The sequence below is a fragment of the Lissotriton vulgaris genome, chromosome 5 (assembly GCF_964263255.1).
Source record: "Lissotriton vulgaris chromosome 5, aLisVul1.2, whole genome shotgun sequence".
Lineage (NCBI taxonomy): Eukaryota > Metazoa > Chordata > Amphibia > Caudata > Salamandridae > Lissotriton > Lissotriton vulgaris.
The window spans coordinates 267,431,823-267,446,752 of NC_141693.1; the positions used below are offsets into that span (position 1 = coordinate 267,431,823).

Here is a 14,930-nt window from a genome sequence, read left to right on the forward strand (position 1 = left end):
TGGTATCGCGACCTTGATTGTTCAATCGCTTTCGATCTACCTGACGGGAGAAAATAAGCCGAAAAGGATTGGCGGTATGATGATTGGCTCTAAGGTTGTCTATACTGTGATTGATACTGCCTATTTTGCTGGTTCTGATATCCTCCTCTTGAAGCAAAACCACGTCCTCTTGCACCTCGGAATGATCTGCGCCTGTATTGCAGAGCGCCCAGAGATTTAGCAGTTATCAGTATCCGTTTCTATTAGCAAGGAGGGCCGAATCAATGTGTTAACGAATAAAGACCCTCCCTCATAGGCCATGTCTTAGATCTTTGTTTGTACCTCTGGTTTAAAAGATGTGGCTTTAAGCCATCCCTGGTGTCTAAGCACTGCAGCCCCGCCAAGTTGGCGAAAGTTGGTGTTTGCAATATCCAGAGCGCAATCTATGATCTCAGATGCGGCTCGCTCTCCTTCCAAAAGGATCGTCCTAGTGTCCTGTTTACGGTCTTCAGGGATGAGGCCGATAAATTCTGCCAAATCTGACCACATCTGGCGGTCATAGCGGCTGACTATTGCCATATAATTTGTCGCTTTAATAGAGGCTGCTGCCATAGTGGAGATTTTTTTTACCTAGAAGGTCTAGTCTCCTTATCAGGCGGTGTTGTTATGGGCATAGCTGGATTTTTAGATCTCTGCTATGCGGCTTGTGAAATCACGGAGTCTGGTCGGGGATGACCAATCAAACAAAATGGAGTATCAGGAGGAGCACAGTACTTTTTCTCAATGTGAGGAAGCACAGCCGGAATAGAAGCAGGCGTTTGCATAATCTTAATTCCTTTATTCCAAATACAATCAATGATAGGAACAGCTTGCGTGATCTTCCTAGACTCTTCTTTAAAATCAAGAAAAAAACAATCTGTGTGCTCTACTGCAACAGGCAATTGGAATCTAGATGCCGCTCTTTGCATCAAGTTATGAAAACCCCAGATGTCCTCAGGGGGAGAATCTGAAGGCTGAGGAACAGGTGGAGAAGGCATCAGTATGACATAATCGTGCCAAGGATCTGTGATTGCAGCCCGGTTAGGTAATTCACCCTCTTCAACTTCCTCCTCTGAGGAGGTAGTGTCATGGTGTGCACTGGCTCAGATGGACCAGGGGGATGAGGTGGTGAAGCAGGAACCTCAGTCTGAGGTAACGAATCAGGAACCTCAGTCTGAGGTAACGAATCAGGCATCTCCGCTGGTGGAGGTGGATTTTCAGGTACAGCCTGTTGTGGGGGAAACCTTTGATGGTAGTCCGCCAGCAAGGCTTGTAGATCCTGAATGAGCGATGGAGGGAGAGGACTCATCTCTCTGTGACTCGACTCCTTTCTGGGATACCTATGATATGGAGTAGTAAGATCCTCTTGATAATAATGCTCCTGATATTATTTGTCATCCTCTTCTTGGCACTTGATGTTAAGCTCAGAGGAGTGGTGAGCTATGCCAAATAGTCCTTCGTCATCTTCATCATCATAATCCTCATCTTCGACATAAGTTTCCAAGAGGTGAGATGGCAAGAGAGGAGATATCTTACAGTAATACTGCCTTTGATAAGTCTTCAATTGAAAATGTGTGTACGATATGGGCGTTGAATGTGAAGGCAAAGTTACCACTGATGATGGCTGAGAGACTGGTAGAATCATCGTCGACGAGGTCTTCGTCGTCGACGGGCTCCTGGTCGTCGGTGGGATTATCGTCGACGGGCTCCTATTCGACAGAATAATCGATGTGTTCGTCGTTGACGGGGCCATCATCGACTGCCTCTTCGTCGACGGACTCTTCGTTGACGGGCTCCTCGTCGACGGAATAGTCGTCAACGGGCTCTTCGTCGACGGGGTCATCACTGAAGTAGACGTCGATGGGACAGTCATCGATGACATTGTCGACGTCGGCGAGATTGACTTTATAGATAGAAGTACCTTCGTCGTCGATGGAACCTTAGTTGATAAGCTCAACGTCGACACGGTCGACGACGACGTAGAAGATGAACTCTTCGTCGACAAGTCTTTAAGAATAAGTTTCTTAGACGTGACAGACATCTTAGATGACACAATAGGTGAAGAGATAGCCATTGCCAAGACAGAAGCCGTCAACAAGGGGGCAGCAGAAGTCACTGAAACTGTTGATGATGGAACCAGTGTGAGAGTTTTAACCTGGGGTTTACTCACAGTTTTAGAAGTCGATGGTCTCTTGGACTCCTCAGAGGGCAAAGACAGCATTGACTCCGAGTGACCTCTGTGAATGGACAGAAACATCATGGGAAGACTTATGGTGCTTTCTTCCCTCACTGGAAGAGCTGTCATGCGATCTAGCCCTTTTACTCGAAGTTGAGGCCTTGTCATCCTCCTCAGCCGAGGAAGATTTTAGCCATAAAAGTAGTCTTGCCTCCCTATCCCTAAGTGTTTTAGTAAGGAAGGGACAGCAGATTCTCCAAACATTAGCAACATGCTTTGGATGAAGGCAATAAATGCAGTCTTTATGCTGGTCATCCATATGGACCCTCTTCTTCTCACAGATCCTGCAGGGTCTAAAAAAAGCCTTCTTATCAGACTTCCTGAAGAAAAGAAGTGAAGAACTGAGTAGGCACTCAGGGAGACTCCCTTCCTCACGACGTGAGGTGAAAATCTGAGGAGAACTGCCTCTGCTGGGAAGGTTCTAGAGGGTGGCTGATTGGTTGGAACTAATTTTTGGTTCTTTTCATATACTGATGTAGATAGGCTACTAATATCTAGGCCCTTGGGCTTTTCTTTTAGCCTACTACTCATTTACTTAGGGCACTGATTTTGTATTTTACCGTGAGACTCCCACCTCAGCGATGGGGAATGATTCAGGCATGTGAATCTATGAAAGATACCCCAATACTGGATAACTGTAGTTATAGGTAAGTAACTTATTTCTACTGCAGCATTGAATCTTTCAGATTCACATGTTTGAATCAGAACAGACACACAATAGTGCTCAAAACAATTACGCATGGATTGCTTAAAGCATTTCATCCATCACTTTTTTGTATAGTTTAGTGTGTCTGTTCTGAAATAAAGCTTTACAAAAGGGTGATAGGTGGCAGGCTTAATTCAAACACTCAATCCATCAATTTTTGTATATTTGTCTGTCGCCCTAAGTGTGATGGGTGTGCATGGGACCCAGGGGCACACTATCACTATAACCAAGCTAAACCTGGCTTATGAGCCCTAACTAGGGCGAAACCAGTCCTGGTTTGCTTGAGTTCCGGCTCAGGGAGTACCTGCTTTGGCAGTGCGCGCTGGACTGTTTCCATTGGAGCAAGGTCAAGACCAGAAAAAGCGTTAATGAAGGTAGGTAACTTGTTCTTCTGATGGATACAACTATCTACATATTACTCACCTTTTGTCTAGATTGCTGGTGCCAAGTTGTCCCACACCTGGACATGAGCGCATGTCTGATTAAACCAAAAAAATCTTGTAAAATAGAAAGTGTGAAGTGACTGTCCCTCCTCACTTTGGAATCCAAATAATAATTTTTGTGAAAAAGTGTGAAGAGAAGCCCAAGTCGCCGCTTTAAAAATATCTGCCATAGGGACTTCTCGAGCCAATGCTAAGGTAGCTTATTTAGTTCTAGCAGAGTGAGCACAAATAGCTTCAGGAGGCTCCAGTGTGCCATTCTGTAGCAGATCTTGATGCACAAGTTACTTACCTTCGATAACCATATATCTGTAAGGAACAGTCGTTAGTATTAGATTCCTTACCTTAGAATATCCCCAGGCATCAGTCTGGATCCGGAAACTTTTGCGTAGCAGTACCTCTGGGCGTCGGTAGGCGTCGTCTGCGGCTCTGCGTCGTCTGCTTAGTTGTCGCCGGGATGATGTCGCCGGAGTAATTAGATGCCGCCCTCGCGCGCTGACTTCCGTTCTTATACACAGCTTTTTCGCGCCAGAAATGCAGGGCCATGATAAAAACCAACACTGGTGCCATGAAACTAGGGCCCTGAGAAGGGATGACCTTAACCCTAGATATCGGTTCGCAGAACGGGGAGGATGGGTGGGGCGGTAAGGAATCTAATACAAACTACTGTTTCTTACAGATATATCGTTACCGAAGGTAAGTAACTTGTGCATCTGAAAGAAACATGTTAGTATTAGATTCCTTACCTTAGAATAGATACCCCAGCAATACCAACCCCGGTGGTGGGTCTGCAAACCAATGATCACACCAGAAAGTCCTGGAGAACGGAACGGCCGAAAAAGCCATCTCTCCGGACTTGGCTGTCCAGGCAGTAGTGTCTAGCAAACGTGTGCAGCGAGGCCCACTTAGCTGCCTGACAGATGTCCTGCAAGGGGACTCCCCTACCCAGGGCATTAGAAGCTGCCGTGGCCCGAGTGGAATGGGCACGCAACCCCACAGGAGGCTCCTTTTTAGCCAGAAAATAACAAGCCTTGATGCACAAGACGATCCATCAAGAAATGGTTCGTTTGTGCACCGCCCAACCTCGTAACCAACAAAGAGTTGGTCATTCACCCGGAACTGGCGTGTGCGATCCAGATAGTATGAGAGCGCACGTTTTGGGTCCAGACGGTGGAGCCTCTCTTCCTCTTTCGAGGGATGCGGAGGCGGAGAAAAGGTGGGCAAGGTTATGGACTGCCCGATGTGGAAGGCTGTGACTACCTTGGGCAGGAAAGAGGGTACGCGTCCGCAACACAACTTTGTCCGGAAAGTAAAGGAGGTTGTGAAGAAAGGGACTGGAGCTCACTCACTTTCCTGGCAGAGGTGATGGCAACCAGGAATGCAGTCTTGAGAGTAAGAAGACGAAGAGGACAGTTATCAAGTGTCTCGAAGGGAGCGCAGATCAGATAAGTCAGAACAATGTTCAAATCCCACTGCGGCACCACAAAAGGAACAGGGGGGAACATATGAGTGATGCCCTTCAAGAATCTATTAACAACCGGGGACTTGAACAAAGAGGGCTGATATGGCAGAGAGGCAGCCCTTAAAAGTGCCCAGAGCAGAGCCCTGCTGGGCAAGAGAAAGAAGAAAGAGGAGCACCTCAGAAGGGGGGTGTAGGAGAGTAGGGTCGCAATCCTATGGTCACCCCCGATTTTTGCTTTTTGCTTCACTGGTTTACGATTTTCCCTGGCTGTGGGCCTGCTAATCAGACCCACAGCCTAGCTGTTCTCTCTCTAAATTGACAACCATGTACCTTAGGTGCATTTACCAATTGGTACTGGGCCACCTTATCAGTCCCTGTACAGTGTACTATAGGTACCCAGGGCATAGGTGTACCCAGGGCCTACCAGGGGCTGAAGCATGTATTATGCCACCCCTGGCTGGCCATCTAAACAGACACAACTGGCTGCACGACAGCTGGGGCAAGGTGGTGTAATCACCCTTTCCTTTAGATATAGTTCCCTATATCTAACCCTAAAATGGACACATATATTCCTATCAGTCACTCCTATGGAAGGCCTTATCAATCCTAAAGGCAGAGTGCTTGGATGTATGTGAGATGGTGCTCTGGCAAGAGCTGAGCCCGTTTGCAGCTTGCGGAACCAAGTCCTAATAGCTGTTCCATGATAACGCTATACCATATACTCTTAAGTGCATTATAATCCTCACGGTTAAATGCTAACTTTGGTATAGCATTATCAAAACATGTCGAGTAAGGTGTCATACGAATTGGAATACTCCCCCTCGCCAATTCTGGCGACAGGGGTAGCATTCCACCCTTGTAGAGGGACACGACATGTATATAACTGTGAACCCCGGTTAAAGTTAACTTGAGCCTCAGCATCACAAAATGGATGCTGCCACCACAGACACAAGTCTGACCTCCTGCTGCTGGGAGTCCTTCCAGCGAGGGAGGCTTGGACAAAGGGTTTCCTGCCTTGGGAGGTGCTAGCACCACTCCAGACAGGATTGTGTGTATTAGGTAGGACAGGGCTGAAAGGAATGAGACATGCCTGGGGCACACAAGGTGTCCCTGTGCATACACCGGTCTAAACCAGTTCCTGGGGCACTCCAGCCCCAGAGCTGGCGCAAGACCGGACAAAGGATAGGGGGTGTAACCACCCCCCTTCCTGGTCCCACCCAGGGGAGGGACCTAGTCATAGTGCAGCCCCCTTTAGCCGAATAAAGGTAGGAGCTGGTCCCATTCCAAATTAGATTATCTTGATCAACTCTACAAGAAGAAACTCTGGACTTCGACGTTCTGCTCCACAGAAGACTGAAGAAAATCTCCCTTGTGGGCACAAGCAGGCACCATCAGCGTACAGCGGCTTCCCTTTGTCGTCTTCCTGCAAGGATCCAGACTTCAGAGCCCGACGAGACCCGGACTCCCAGACCTCTCCGACCTCTACCCACATCTGCAGCACAGCTGAGACCCGTGGGTGCGACGAGACACGTGGGACCGGCCATCTTGAAAGAAGCAGCACTTCGCTCCAGCACGACTTCCGAGGCATCCTCGTCCAAGTGCTTTGGGGACTGAGAAGCCCCGACCCCGAGCAGCTCCTGCATCGAAGACCAGCGCTCCAGCATCCACGAGATCTGCGTGGGGCCCTTCTGCCTGTTTGCTGCTCGACGCGTTGTCTGGTCACTTGCCGGCCGGTTAGTGACCTCCTAGACGACGAAACCCGACAACTTCACTGCTGGTCTGGTTGCTCCAGACTGGCCCTTGCTCCCTTCCAAAAGAGGAGCACCCCGGACCCTCCTGGTCCACTCCAGACGCCGTTTCCACTCACTGCATGGGTTGCCTTTGCCAAGGCCTGTTGAACCCGAATCCGGAAACGACACCACCGACAGCGAGAGCCTGCGTGGGACAGCTCGTGCCTCCATCCTGGTTGTCAAAAACACCACCTGGTCCACGTGGCTGCAGAGACAAGCGTCCACCTTCACCTGATCGCAATGACGACATCTGGTTCCACTCCTGGTTCCACTCCAGTCACTGGCTAGTGACTTTGAACATTGTCCTCTCTGCTTTCAGGTTCTTCTCTTCACTGATCCACCCTTGGATCACACCGGACATCTTCCTCCTGACCGCCTGCAGCATCTTTTCCTCCAGGCTCCATAGACTTCAACGCCGGGACCCGACACGACTTGGCACCTATGCACCCACAGCCTGTGGGTGAGGTAACACGAGCATTTCGGTGCTCAAGGGTAGCTTGACTCCTAGTGTCCAGTTCAACAGTCGTTTTGGTCCTATCTAGTCAAGAACGTCCGTACTCACCTTTTTCCTAAACCTGTACTGTCCATAGACGTTTGTACGCATCTCGCGTGTGAGTTCACACTCTGCACACGCCTTCCGTGGGCATCCTATTACCTACCTCAAGTTAGTATAGCGTGGTCCCAGCGATCCTACAGCCTCTGGACAGCTCCATTCCTATTATTGACTTTCACATTCCACTTACTTAGTATATGGTTTGTCGTGCCCCTAGGGCACCATTGTAAATCGTGCAACTTAAACGTTTTTTTCCTAAGAGATTGTCATGTGCTTAGCCCTCTGACCTCAAAGAGTTCAGAGGTGTAGGTTAGTTAATAAATACTTGTTTATTTTCATAACAACCTGTGTGGTGTCCTTTCACTTGGTATTCAAGGGGTTATATGTGGTAAAACAGCTGGCTTCACATGCCAAAAGAGTTTAGCCTAAAGACTGCTTTTGTCCATGCTACCATTAGGATAGCTGGTCTATAAGGTTAACTTACAACCAATCACCATAAGGGTTGTTTGGACTGATACAAGGTGATCACTAGAACTAGTGAGCATCATATATCAGGCCAACTTCTCACAGGGGGCAGAGAGTGGACCCACAGCCTTTGCTGTGCACCATGCCACAAATTTGTTCCACCTGCAGGCGTATACCGTTTTTGTGGAGGGACGCCTGGCTGCCAGAATGACATCACAGACTTCAGGAGGCAAGTCAAATGGCCTCAACTGTCGCCGCTCAATCTCCACGCATGGAGGTGGAGACTGGACAGGTTCGAGTGGAGGACCGCCCCCCGCGGCAGCGACAGAAGGTCCTCCTGAAGTGGCAGACAAATCAGGGGTTTGATTGACATGCTGAGTAGCTCGGGAACCAGTATCTTCACGCCCAGTCCGGAGCCACAAGGATGACTTGGGCCCAGTCGCGCCTGATCTTCTTCAGCACTCTGGGCAGAAGTAGTATAGGCGGAAAGGCGTACAACAGACCACAACTCCACTCGCGACGAAAAACGTCTCTGAGCGAGTGCCGCCTTGGAAATTCCAAAGCGCAGAACTGATGACATTTCGCATTCTCTTCTGTGGCGAATAGATCTAAGCAAGGCTCTCTCCACTGCTGAAAGACCTTGCGCCACGTCCGAACTCAGACGCTATTCGTGATCCATCATGCACCGACGGCTGAGTTCGTCCGCCCTGGCGTTCAAGGAACCTGCCAGGTGATGAACCACCAGGGTCACGCCCTGATGTTCCAGCCACTGCCAGAGGCGCAGAGCCTTCCGGCACAGGGTCCACGACCCCACCCCTCCCTGTTTGTTGGAATACCACATGGCGGTGGTGTGGTCCCTGAATACCTGCACTACACTCCCCCGGACAGAGGGGAGGAATGTTATCAGTGCAAGCCGGATCGCCGGCAGCTCCAGAAGGTTGATGTGGATCTGGGACTCCGCCGGAGACCAGAGGCCTCTGATCTCAGCCTCTCCCATGTGGCCCCCCTCAGCCCAGGAGGGACGCATCCATCACAACTACGTGCTCCGGTTGGGGTAGGGAGAGGGATCTGCCGCTGCCCCAATCGCGGTCCATGAGCCACCACTGCAACTGTCTTGCAGTGCCCTCCGAGATCAAGACATGGTCGGACAAGTTGCCCTGATGCTGGGCCCACTGAAACTTCAGGTCCCACTGCAGAGCCCGCATCCGCCACCTGGCGTGATGCACCAGAAAGATGCAGGAGGCTAACAGCCCCAGAAGCCGCAGCGTCAACCTGACCGAGACTCGGGATAAAGACTGAAAGATCGGAATCAGAGCCTGAATATCCCAAACCCCCTGTTCGGGAGGATAAACCCGAAAATGCACCGAGTCTAGAACCGCTCCGATGAAGAGGAGCTTCTGAGAGGGGCACAGGTGAGACTTCGGCACATTGATGGAGAACCCCAGCAGGTGCAGGAGATCGGCCGTAGTCTGGAGGTGGCTGACGACTGTCTGGGGCGAGCCCGCCTCCAACAACCAGTCGTCGAGATAGGGGAAGATTGACACCCCTAATCTGCGCAGATGAGCTGCGACCATCGCCCTCACTTTCATGAACACCCGAGGGGAGCACGGTAAACTTAAAGTGCTCTAGGCCTACCGTGAACTGCAGGTAGCGCCGGTGGCCCGCCAGGACAGGAATGTGAAAATAAGCGTCCTGCAAGTCCAACGCTACCATCCAGTCTCCCGGTTCCAGGGCAGCAAAGACCTGAGCCAGAGTCAGCATCTTGAACTTCTCCTTCCGGAGGAAGCCGTTGATGTTCCGGAGGTCCAAGATAGGGCGTAGGCCCCCTTTTCCCTCCTTGGGAACCAGAAAGTAGTGGGAGTAACAGCCACACACTACTTCTGTCCCAGGAACCCGCTCGATAGCCCCCTTGGCCAGGAGGGCCGTAACTTTCTCTTGCAGAAGTTGCAAGTGATCCTCAGACATGCGGTGGTATTGCGGTGGCATGGCTGGAGGGGTCGCCTCGAAGGGGAGGGAGTAGCCCCTTCGGACGATTTGCAGCACCCACCTGTTCGATGTGATGTCGCGCCAGTGGAGGAGGTGATGGTGTAGCCTGCCCCCCACTGGCGTTAAATGGGCCTGAAAGCTCGGACCAGGAAGGCTTTGAGGCGGATGCTGCGGGGGTGGATGTGGACTGGCCTCGCTGTTCTCCCCTGGCACTGCCACGGCAGTTACCACATCCGCCACCGCACTGGATGTTAAAGTCTGCGGCCCGTGGCTGGCAGGACATGTGGGGGTGTCCCTTCCCTAGCCGCGAAAGGCAGCAGTCTGCTGGCGTGGGGCCGACAGGCCTAAGGTCTTGGCCGTAGCCCTGGAGTCCTTAAAGCGTTCAAGTGCACTGTCTGCCTTGTCGCCAAAGAGGCGACGGCCATCAAATGGCATGTCCATAAGGGTGTTCAGGACATCAGCCGAAAAATTGGCGGACCTTAGCGAGGCGTGGCCGTCGTTGCAATCGCCCTGCCTAGTGAGTCCGTGGTATCCAGTCCACATTGAATGGAATACCGTGCACCATCTCGCCCCTCCGCAAGGGCTTGGGCAAGTTTAACCCAGGCCTCCTCCAGGCATTGTGGCAGCACGTCCGCGACCGTGTCCCACAGAGAGTGGGTATAACATCCCAAAAGGCAAGCAGTGTTGACCGACCGCAACCCCAAACTAAGTGAGGAGAACATCTTTTTTCAACTGTTCATACCTTTTGGATCTGTCAGGAGCTGTCGGGAGCTGTCGGGAATGCGGTCTGGGAATTAGATGCCTGGATAACCAGTCTCTCGGGGGTGGGGTGGGTGGACAGGAAACAAGGGTCGCCCGAGGCCAGGCGGTGGCCTCTGGCCACGTTCCTATCTACAGGGGGACCTGTAGCGGGCCTGGACCAAGTGCCCAATAGATCCTCAGTTAAGGCCTCAGTGAACGGCAGCAGAGGCTCTGAAGAGCTTGCCTGTGGTTTGAGGACCTCAGTGAGGAGGTTAGTCCTCACAACCGCGACGGGGAGCTCAAGAGATAAGGCCTTGGCTGCCCTCGTCAACACCACACTGTAGGCAGCCCCCTTCTCCGTAGCCACGGTAGGAGAGGAGACAAATCCAGTGTCGGGCGAAGTGTACAAACCACTGGCCTCCCCTAGTTCACCTGCCCAGTCCTGAAAAGACTGGCACTCCCGTGCTAGAGGGTCCCAAGACCCCTCTCAAACCGCCTCGCCCTCCATCTCCTGGTATTCAGGTTTAAATTATGGGGCCGGATCATAGAAGTATTGCGCTTCCCTCGACGTCTAATGCGGTGCCAATCGACGCCGGAACCGGATTGAGAGGAGGCGGGAAGGGGGGGTGGGGGAAATCAGGGACGAAGTCGTCCGGGGACGGCGTCGGGGGCAAAACACCCTAGGAGTCAACGCCGGCGGAGGGGTCGTTAGGTCGACCAGCGGCGACCCGGATCAAACGGATCCAACAGATCCGGCGGGGCCCTGCGGCGTCGGGATCGAAGTCGCCGGGGCCAAAGCACGAGTTGGTACTCCAGTCTGAATTCACGTGTCCTGTCCACGTAGAAACTAACAACTCTTTTGGGGTCCAAACTTTGAAGCCTTTCCTCCTCCTTCGTTTGATTTGGAGGAGGATGAAATGTGGAATATTTAATGGACTGACCCAAATAGAAGAGAGTGACCACCTTTGGCAGGAATGTAACCATGGTTCTCAAAACCAACTTCTCAGGAAAGAATGTGGTGAAAGGAGGTTTTACACTTAATGCTTGAAGCTCACTATGTCGCCTTGAAGATGTGATGGCAATAAGAAGAATTGTTTTAAATGTCAACAGTCGCAAAGACTAATGTGAAGGGGATCAAATGGGGAACATCAGATACGCCAGAACCAAATAAAAAAGCTACTGATGCATAATAAAGGGAGTGTGAGAATATTTATTTGTAAGCCTCTTAAATTAATCTCAAAACTACAGGAAATGTAAATATGGAAAGTTGATCTAGCAAACAGATTAAAGCCGAAAGGGCTGATAAACAACCCTTAACTGTGACAATTGCACAGCCCTGCTGGGCTAAAGAGAGGGCAAAATGTAAAATATAATTAAATGGTCTAACAAATTATCATCACACCATTTAATAATTTAGACTATCTGTAAGCATAAACAGATTTGTTGAAGTGTCTGCTGGATGATAAAATAACATCCACCCCTTCAGGGGGAAGTAAAAAGGAATTTGGGTTGCCCCATTCAAACTCCAGACTTGCAGCTGTGGAGGTGAGGCTATAGAACCTACCCATGCAACTGCGAGAGGAGGTCTGTCCTGTGAGGGAGATGGAATGGAGAACACAAGGAGAAGCGTATGAGGTCAGCATACCACACCCTTCTTGGCCAGTTCGTGGAAATCAAGAATATTTGGGCCCGGTCGAGGCGAACTGTCAAGTACCACTTCTGGATGGAGATGCCACTCACGATTGGCTAAATGATGAGATCGGAGACTGTTCATTGAGTAATCTGAGAAGGTGATTTGCAATCATACAAATCTGATTATCCTGAGCACAAGACCAGATGTAAAGAGCTTCTCTGCAGAGCTGAAACAACCCTACTCTCCCTTGCTTGTTGGTGTGGCATTTAAAACATTGTGCTTAACACATAAATCCCTTCATTATACAGGTTTGAATTATGTGAAGGCCACCCTAAATTGGTGTTCCGAGGAGACTGCTGAGATCTGCGAAACAGTATAAGGTATCAGTTCCATGCTGCAAGAAAGACTAGTGGGCTGAATGTGTCTTTACTGTAGTGGCTGCTAAGCTGTGAAATTGTCTTCCTGGAGTTATCAGGAGTCAGAGCTCTCATTTGAGCTTTCAGAAGCAAATTAAAACCGGTTTGTTTGCGGAATTGATCCGTAGGGACAGCACAGGTAATTTACCTGTTGTTATGAGCCAGTGTATTGTCTATCACCCTTGATGTATAGTGATTTGATACTGTTTGGTCTAATGTGCTTTAGAAATGCTACAAATACACAGTACCACATTTTGATAATGTTGTCCGTCAAGCCTTTGACAGATTGACCGCAAGGGAAAGGAGAGAGGCCTTGAGAGTCATTGTCCACAATTCTCACACACTGCTATGAAACAACTGTTCTTCTGGAGACCAATGGGTCTTTATATCCAGCTCCCCGGATGAATTCCCCAACCAAGGGTGGAGGCATCCTTAATGGCTGTGGTCACCGTAGGCGGATTGTGAAAAGGTTTCCCTTGAGAAATGGTGTAGGTCACACTCCACCATTGTAGATCCACTGCAGTGTCTCTGGAGATGTTGATACAGTCCTATGGATCTCTATTGTGCTGAAACTATTGCCTGCAGAGGCACCACTTGAGGGCCCTCATGTGCCAGTGTGCATGGTAAACAGTAAAATGCAGAAGGCTAGCAGACCGAGCATGCGTGGAACCTTTAGGACTGGAACTTTCACTCTATCTTGAAATATTGGACTCATACCCTGAGTGTTGTGAATCCTCTGTCGAGGAGGGAAGGCTCAATTCACAGTTGTGTCCAGTACTGGCCCTATAAACAGTGTGCACTAAGAGGGAAACAGGTGAGATTTGAGCTCTTGATTTAAAAGCCCATATCCAACATTAGCTCAGTTGTTACCTGCAAGCGATACAAAATCAACTCCGGAGATCTGACTTTGAGGAGTCTATATTCCAAGTAAGGAAATACTGGGTATTCCATACCTTTTGAGATGGGCTGCAACCATCATCATCACCATTGTGAAGACTTTAGGAGCTAAACAGGAGGACGGCAAACTGAAAGCGTTGGGATTCCACTGTGAAGCAAAGATTCTTCCCATGCAACTGCAGAATGGAGATCTGGAAGTGGGCATCTTGCAAGGCAATTTAAATCATCCAGTCTTCTATTTCCAGTGCAAGAACAATCTGAGCTAGGGCCAGCATCTAGAACTTTTCCTGCTTGAGAAACCAGTTAAAAAACCTGAGGTCTAGGATCAGTATTCAACCGTCCTTCTTGGGAATCAGGAAATACCGAAAGTAGCAGCCACAACCTTGTTCCTGCTCTGGAACCAACTCAACTGCCCCCTTTTGGAGTATGGATTGAACCTCCTGTTGGAGGAGCTGAAGATGTTCTACAGAAAGAATGTGGTTGGGGAGGAAAGGGTGGAAGAAGTTTTGGAAAAGGGAGGGCATATCCCTATTCCCACTATACTTAGCACCCAAAGGCCTGATGTTACGGCCTTCCAATGAATTAGAAACGGGGAAACCCGGGCTCCCACCAGAAATAACACAGTAAGGTGTTAAAACTAGGGCTCATTTCCTGTGTTGTTAGCAAGGGATAAAGAAGTGGAAGATGAAGTTGGGAGAAAGGCCGCTGTCTACCCATGCCACATCCGCTGTTGCTCTTATAGACGGGGTTAGATGACTGTTGTTGTTGCTTCTGACTATACTGTTGGCACCCACGAAATGAAAAGCCTCTCAAGGAACATCAAAACCTATATAGTTCCTTGACTAAGACTGAAGACCCAAGGAACGAGCAGTGGCTTTACTGTCTTTTATATGTTCCAAAGCAAATTCTGTTTTAGCTCCAAATAGTTGAGTCATCAAAGGGTAAATCCATAAGGGTGTTCTGAACATCTTGCGAAAATCCAGAACCCATCAGCCATGCATGTCTTCAGGCAGAAATCAAAGTGCCAATGCCAATGCCATAGAATAAGTCATATTTACTTCCCGACTGTATAACATATCGGGCTGCAGCCTGTCCATCAGTCAACAGATCTGTAAAATTACCTAATGTCCTCAGGCAATTTAGGAATATCAGCTAGTACTAAATCCAGAAGTGTCTGAATGTACCTACCCAGTAGGCAGGTAGCATTGGTCGATTTAAGAGCCATGCTTCCAGACAAGAAGATATTTTTAGTTGACTGCTCAATTTTCTTGGACTCCCCGTACGCAGGACAGGTGAGGAATTAACCTGGAGACAGCGTTGACCAGTATGAGGCTTGGAAAACCAGACTCTCTGGTGTAGGAGAGAGGAGCCTCAGGAGCCGGTTTATATATTCGGGCTATTGACTGCAAAATGTTCAAAATAGGCTTAGGCACAACCTCATTGAAAGGAACTAAAGCATCAGAGGATGTTGCAGAAGAATCGAGCACCTCAGTCAGAATATTAGATTTTACTCAGTAGTAGGGAGCAGAGGATGCAACATTTCAGCAGCTTTTTGAGTGATAAGATATAACTTCTGGAGGTGGAATA

General features: G+C 49.6%; 1 protein-coding gene across 13 annotated transcripts in view; it reads right to left on the reverse strand.

Annotated features, from left to right (window-relative positions):
- Positions 1 to 14,930, reverse strand: part of KIF1B (kinesin family member 1B) — a 1,388,545-nt gene that overhangs the window by 179,083 nt on the left and 1,194,532 nt on the right. The window lies entirely within an intron of this gene.